The sequence below is a fragment of the Bos javanicus genome, chromosome 1, assembly GCF_032452875.1.
Source record: "Bos javanicus breed banteng chromosome 1, ARS-OSU_banteng_1.0, whole genome shotgun sequence".
NCBI lineage: Eukaryota > Metazoa > Chordata > Mammalia > Artiodactyla > Bovidae > Bos > Bos javanicus.
The window spans coordinates 74,472,756-74,479,577 of record NC_083868.1 but is presented as its reverse complement, the minus strand read 5'-3'; positions in this window follow the sequence as shown (position 1 = coordinate 74,479,577).

The window sequence follows — 6,822 nt, the reverse complement described above, 5'->3', positions numbered from 1 at the left end:
AAAGAGTTTGCCTTTTTCCCAATTTTTATAAATGATATTTACGCTCAGGGGAGTATCATTTGATTTTTTTTTTCTTCATTGATTCTGGTCTTTATATATGATTTTAATAAATGTGCATTTAGGAATTTTTGTATCACTTAAAAGACTCTTCAAGCTAAAATCTACAGGTCATGTGTAATTGTTTAATACACCAAGTTAAATGCGTTATTGCAAAATTTACTCTGAGCATGGGATTGTTTAATCCACCAAGTAAAGCATGTTAAGTATTGCAAATTTTACTCTGGTGTGGGTGTTTTCTCTAACTTGATGTCATTAAACCAGGTGTGCCACCTACAAACCTTGCATTGCATTGGTGCGTGCATGCTCAGTCATGTTCAACTCTTTGTGACCCCACGAACTGTAGCCCACCAGCCCCTTCTGTCTATGAAATTTCCCAGGCAAGAATACTAGAATCTGTTGCCATCTACTCCTCAGGGGATCGTGCTGATGCAGGGATCAAACCTGCATTTCCTGTGTCTCCTGCATTGCAGGCAGTTCTTTACCCCTTAAGCCATCGGGGATGCCTGTAAACCTTGCATCCTTTAGTAAATGAAATTGAGTCTTGGGTATTCTAGCCATCTTCCTATTACTTCTCTGGAATCCTCTTGCTCACTCAGTCGCTCTTGATTGGATGAAATAGGAAGGAGAAAGGGAATATTTTCTCATCAACCAAGGGCTCCCCTGCAGATGAGACCCCTAGAGGATTAAGAACCTCCTTTGAGAATCAGGGACTTCCCTGAGTGCTCAGATGGTAAAGAATCCCCCTTCAATGCAGGAGGCCCAGGTTCGACCCCTGGATCAGGAAGATCCCTAGAGAAGGAAATGACAATCCACTCCAGTATTCTTGCCTAGAGAATTCCATGGACAGAGGAATCTGGGAGGCTACAATCCATTGGGTCACAAGGATTCGGACATGACTGAGTGACTAACACTTTTCGCTTTTGAGAACCAGAAAGGCAGGGAGCACAATGTTGAGAGATGACTGATCTCTTAGACGGAATGAGGCAGAAGCATAAACTTTACTCACTCTTTCCCTCGCTTTGTCTCTAGTGCCCAGGCAGCTTTGGGTTTTGTGACCTTGACCCTCACCCTGATTCATGTTCGCCTGTGGGACTTTCTGGCAGAAGTGAATTTCCATGGCTTGCTGCTTAGCACTCCCTAGCCCAGGGTTTTCACCCTTCCTCTACCTCTGCCTGCCATGTGATATTTCAGTGACCCATCCCCTAATCCAGATCCAACAGCCAGTGGAGCTGTTATTATCCCTTGTAAGTGAGGTTCACATAGCATTAAGGCCAAATCTTTATTGATTTCTTCACATATATTAAATTACCACTGATGGTTAAGAATATTGTCTGTAGCATGGGTGAGACTGCTTGGGTTCTAATCGCAGCTCCATCACTTAGAAGCTGTGTGCATGTGTGTTCAGGTGTGTCCTATTCTTCACAAATCTATGGACTGTAGCCTGCCAAACCCCTCAGTCCATGAGATTTTTCCGGGCAACGATACTGGAGTGGGTTTCCATTTCCTCCTCCAGGAGATCTTCCTGACCTGGGGATCAAACCTGTGGCTATTGCAACTAGCTGTGTGGCCTGGAACAAATGTTCGAGGCTTTGTTCCTGGCTTTCCTGTTTGTAAAATAATGTCCCAGAAAGCCCAACATGATCTATTTCCCATTTCTTTCCTCACTTCCTTCAGGTCTCAGTTCAAATCACAGTCACCTCAATAGAGAGACTTTTCACAACTAGTTTCTGTAAGATAGCAACCTCCCCCTCCTCATCTGCTGCCAACCTCATTCTCTACACTTTGTAACCTGTTTTAGTTGCTTCCAAGTGCTTATAAACATCCAATATGTTTCATGTGTTGTTCAGTTGCTAAGTTTGTTCTGACTCTCTGCGACCCCATGGACTGTAGCATGCCAATCTTCCCTGTCCTTCACTATATTTGTTCAATTGTTCTCTCCCTCATAGTAATGTAAAATCTGTGCACAGGAATTTCATCTTCTCTATTCATTACTGTATTCTGTGTGCCAAGAACAGAACTCATACTTAGCAGTTCCTCCAATGTTCTTGCTGGTCACTTAAACTCTATGAAACTTGATTTCTCCTTTTGAACAAAGGGAGAAAAATCAAACTGTCTTGCAGTCATGTGGCAGAATCAGAATGAAAGAGAATTCATTTCCCTGACCTCCAAGTCTGGGTGAGAGATGACTCCTAAATTCTCCTCCAGCACCCAGAGATTATCCTTATGGTGATACTTGTTATAAAGAGCTTGCTTACTTTGCTCTGAGGTCTATGTGATACCTGTGATGCTTAATTACATGGTAAATGCTCAGAGTTTTGTAAGTGAATAAATAACATAAAAAACAAGGTTTTAAAAAGTAATACGTCATTCTATGCATATTTAGGCTGCTGTCTGAGAAAGGAGGGCTGCTGCTGCTGCTGCTAAGTCACTTCAGTCGTGTCCGACTCTGTGGGACCCCATAGATGGCAGCCCACCAGGCTCCTCCGTCCCTGGGATTCTCCAGGCAAGAACACTGGAGTGGGTTGCCATTTCCTTCTCCAATGCATGAAAGTGAAAAGTGAAAGTGAAGTCGCTCAGTCGTGTCCAACCCTCAGCGACCCCATGGACTGCAGCCTACCAGGCTCCTGAGGAAGGAGGGCTAGCTTCCTCTTTAAACAATACCCAAGCTGGGGAAAGGAGAGGGTAAACAGAGAGCCTGAATGGTGACAGCAGTCACATTTCAACTGATGGAAATTGGTAGAAAATGAAGGAAAATAAACACTGATTAGCTTCAAACTATTTCTGATTCCAGTTATGTAGCTGACAATCACCACTACACAATGCATAGCAAGCGTTTCTTTCAGTAACACGTCATATTATGTGTTTTTATATTATAATTTTTACTTATTATAAATAAACTCTTGCAAATTGAATCCCACAGTGGAATGTCCTGCTCTAAGCAATATGTAGTCTTTCCTAATGGACTGATCTGGGTGAGAAGACTTTCCCATCCAACCTGTGCAAACTGGTTCTGTGAGCAAAGTCTAGATGGATCCAATGTCATCTATACTGTTTTATTGAGATGAGATAATATAATTTCCTTAGTCAACAGTTTCTAGTCTATGAAGCCATAGATCCATTTCAGGAAAACATCTGTCAGGTTGCTTTTATTCCTATGAAAGCGTTTTTTTGTTTGTTTGTTTGTTTGTTTTGTTTGTTTGTTTTTTTTGTCATGGAAAACTACTAATCTAGGAGAGAATATTCTTGTCTGGACTTTGCAACTTATTAGCTATGTGATCTTGACACAATTAAATAACCTCTATGAACTATGATTTATTCAACCCAAAACTGGGATAATTGTAAGAGATGACCCCAAGGGTCTCTAATTCACCAATCACTTTCCCCAGCATCTAGTTTAGTTCAGTTCAGTCACTTAGCCATGTCTGACTTTGCAACCCTTGGACTGTAGCACACCAGGCCTCCCTCTACATCACCAACTCCCGGAGCTTGCTCAAACCCATGTCTGTTGAAGGGTATCACCCATCTTCTCCTCTGTTGTCCCCTTCTCCTCCCACCTTCAATCTTTCCCAGCATCAGGGTCTTTTCCAATGAATCAGTTCTTTGAATCAGGTGGCCAAAGTATTGGAGTTTCAGCATCAGTCCTTCCAATGAATATTCAGGACTGATTTCTTTTAGGATTGACTGGTTTGATTTCCTTGCTGTCCAAGGGACTCTCAAGAGTCTTCTCCAACACCACAGTTCAAAAGTGTCAGTTCTTCAGCACTCAGCTTTCTTTACAGTCTGACTCTCACATCCATACACGACCACTGGAAAAACCATAGCCTTGACTATACAGACATTTGTCAGGAAAGTAATCTAGCAGCATCTAGAAAAGTGTGTTAGACATAAAAGATGCTTGATAACTGTTCAAAGAATTCTGATACATGATACTGAGAAACTATGATTTGTCTTTTGCATTTTTATAGCATATCAACTCCTAGCACATAAGTAGAGTTCTGTACATATTTATTAAATAAAAAGGAAATGATTTCCTTTTACTAGTAATAAAGAGTTTCAGATATTGCAATTTGAATTGTGGGTAATCTAGAGTTCATAATTTAAAAACTGTATTATTTAAAATGAGTAAATAGATACAAGAAAATCAATCCTTGTGACTTGTACTTCCCCAATCTTCCCTGGAGAACTCAGTCATGTAGTTGTTGATTCATTGCCTTCATAAAGGGACTGTGTCCACATAGAGGAGCATCCCATGTGAATCTGAATCTGAAGATCTCAGGGCATGGTTTTTGACATGGAAATTGGGGAGAAAGTGAGGTCTCAGGTGGCTCAGTGTTTTTAGAGTCAATAACACAAATGTCAGATCATGAAGGAAGCTCTCACACTAGCAATATAAGGAAGAGACAGAATTTATGATGAACTATTTTCCTCCAGGAGAAGAGGAGCTCCTGTGGCATTGGTAAATGTCACCTACTGCCCAGCCCAACAAGAAAACCTTAGAGCCCTCTTGGTGGACACAACATAGCCTAGAGAGTTGTGAATGGAATCACTGATTTGCAGGCTTCTATGGACACATGATTTTCTCTATCTTGATTTTTTGACTTTATGTATGAAGGAATTGTTGATGTCAGTCTGTTACACAAACATGGTTTCCCTAATGATGAGTTATTTACTTGCAGATACAAATCACATAAAATCTATGAAGACCTCAGCACAGAACCATTAATCTTGCTGAGAAATGAATACCCTGTGAATGCTCTGGAGAATGGAGCATATCATCTTCTGTGAGATTAGCACATTTTGGATGAAGCTCTGTTTCTGTGTATCCAACTGAAAGTGAGTTGTCTTCCTTCTTAGAACATGGTTTCTCTCTTGAGGTCCAGAGAATTTCTTCCTTCTATTACAGTCATTTGGATGTGTGTTTCATTTTTTCTTTCTTCGTCCAGTCTTATATGAGATATAATTGACATATAACATCATATTTGTTTAAGGCATATGACATAATGACTTGATATATGTATATGTTTTGAAATGATTGCCAAGATAATTCTAGTTAATACTCATCACCTCACAAAGTTATAAAAAAATTTTTGTGATGAGAGCTTTTGAGATATTCCCTGTTAGCAAGTTTCAAATATGCAATATAAAACTATTAATTATAGTCACTATGTTGTACAATTCCCAGGGTTTATTTATTTTATAACTGGAAGTTTTGACCGCCTTCACCCATTTTGCCCATCCCCAACTCAAACTTCTGACAACCAATCTGTTCTCTGTATCAGTGAGCTCAGTTTTTTTTAGATTCCACATGTAAGTGAGATTAAGTACGGGCTTTCATTCCTTCACTAGATCAAGGGGCTGGTGTTGATTTCACAATCATTGCCTCCTGAGCTGAGCCAATTACTTGCCAAAGTGATTTCCACATGTGTGTGTGTGTTCAGTCGCTCAGTTGTGTCTGACTCTGCAATCCCCTGGACTGTAGCTCAACCAGGCTCCTCTGTCATGGGATTTCCCAGGCAAGAATCCTGGAGTGGGTTGCTGTTTCCTTCTCTAGGGGATCTTCCTGACCCAGGGATCAAACCAGTGTCTCCTACACTGACAGGCAGATTCTTTACCAGTGAGCCACCTGGGCAACATACTCTAGTAAATAGTAGAAAAAAAAGGAATGGTTTAGGCATTAGTCTACTATTTCAGAATTAATCATTATCATCTTCTCTTTTAAATAAACTCCACTTGATTCAGCTTTAGAAACTAATTTATGCAGAAGCCCTCTGGCTTAGTAGATGGAGTTAGCTTGGAAGTCAGGAGAAGTTTTTTACTGTTCATTTTTAAAGGACCCTTGTGGGAAAAGACCTTACTTAGCATTTCTTTCCTGGAATGGCAGAACTGAAAGGACTCACAAAGGTCGTTCGGTATATTTCCTCAGACACAGAGGGAGAGGGACCTGTATAGATTGGCACTATACATTAGTGGTCAAGTTGAAGGCTGTGTCCTGACCCTCATCTATGTGACACGAGACAAGATAGTGTTGACTTCGGTGGCGAACTGGCTTCGAAGCGGTAGGAGGACACTCTATTAAGTGATAGAAATATTCTCTATCCAAATCTGGATGATGATTGCTGGCATGTGTAAACATGTAAAAATCCTGCACCTCTACACTTAAATTTATATATTTTATTGAGTATAACATTATATTTCAGAAAAAAGAAAAAAATGAAATATTTTAATGAAACTACCTAGTTCCTCATCCATTATTTTATTATTTCTTATATGTCTGCCATTTTTCTGATTACGAAATAATGCATACTTAGTAAAAATTCTGTCATATCAGATATAAAAAAGTTAGATAATGAATAACTTTCAAAATGCCATTATCAAGAGAAGAAATATTGTTAAAATTTTATTATTCCCAGGGTGTACGTTGATTTTTAAAACCAGGTCCTTTGAGAGTATGGAAGTACTAAGTGTTGCCTCACCCCAACCACCCCCAGCCCCGGCTCATAATCTCTAGGAAATATTTACAGTGGAGAAGTAGTGACAGGCAGCTATCCAAGGCCACTCTGTCCCCTGCTTCTCAAGCTTGTTAAGCCCAAGTCTCCTTTTGGTTCTGGACAGGTTTTAGTTTTCTCCATCGCTGGTTCTTCTCTAGACTCCAGAGTTTGAGGCTTGTTTACCTTTTCAGTGACTCCTTCATTCTACCTTCCTACAACTGACATTAGGAAAGTATTACTGTGTCACTAGTTCTTCCACTATTAAGGATCTTAA